Raw genomic sequence first — 1,065 nt, forward strand, 5'->3', positions numbered from 1 at the left:
GAGAGGGCTTTCCCCTGATGGTTTAATATACACGGGACATGTTACCAGGTGAGCAGTATAAGTGAGGAGAGTGTGTTCCCCTGATGGTATAATATACACGGGACATGTTACCAGCTGAACAGTATAAGTGAGGAGAGTGTGTTCCCCTGATGGTATAATATACACGGGACATGTTACCGGGTGAAAAGTATAAGTGAGGAGAGTGTGTTCCCCTGATGGTCTAATATACACGGGACATGTTACAACGTGAACAGTATATGTGAAGAGAGTGTGTTCCACTGATGGTTTAATATACATGGGACATGTTACCAGGTGAAAAGTATAAGTGCGGAGAGTGTGTTCCCCTGATGGTCTAACATACACGGGACATGTTACCAGGTGAACAGTATATGTGAAGAGAGAGTGTTCCCCTGATGGTTTAATATACATGGGACATGTTACCAGGTGAACAGTATAAGTGAAGAGAGTGTGTTCCCCTCATTGTTTAATATACACGGGACATGTTAGCAGGTGAACAGTAACAGTGAGGAGAATGTGTTCCCCTGATGTTTTAATATACACGGGACATGTTACCAGGTGAACAGTCTAAGTGAGGAGAGTGTGTTCCCCTGATTGTTAAATATACACGGGACATGTTACCAGGTGAACAGTATAAGTGAGGAGAGTGTGTTCCCCTGATGGTATAATATACACGGGACATGTTACCAGGTGAACAGTATAAGTGAGGAGAATGTGTTCCCCTGATGGTTTAATATACACGGGACATGTTACCAGGTGAACAGTGTAAGTGAGGAGAGTGTGTTCCCCTGATGGTTTAATATACACGTGACATGTTACCAGGTGAGCAGTATAAGTGAGGAGAGTGTTTTCCCCTGATGGTTTAACACGCACGGGACGTGTCACCAGGTGAAGAGTAGAACTGAGGAGAGTGTGTTCCCCTGATGGTCTAATATGCACGGGACATGTTACAACGTGAACAGTGTATGTGAAGAGAGTGTGTTCCCCTGATGGTTTAACACGCACGGGACGTTTCACCAGGTGAAGAGTAGAAGTGAGGAGAGTGTG

Source organism: Heterodontus francisci, chromosome 50 (genome assembly GCF_036365525.1).
Source record: "Heterodontus francisci isolate sHetFra1 chromosome 50, sHetFra1.hap1, whole genome shotgun sequence".
NCBI classification, from domain to species: domain Eukaryota; kingdom Metazoa; phylum Chordata; class Chondrichthyes; order Heterodontiformes; family Heterodontidae; genus Heterodontus; species Heterodontus francisci.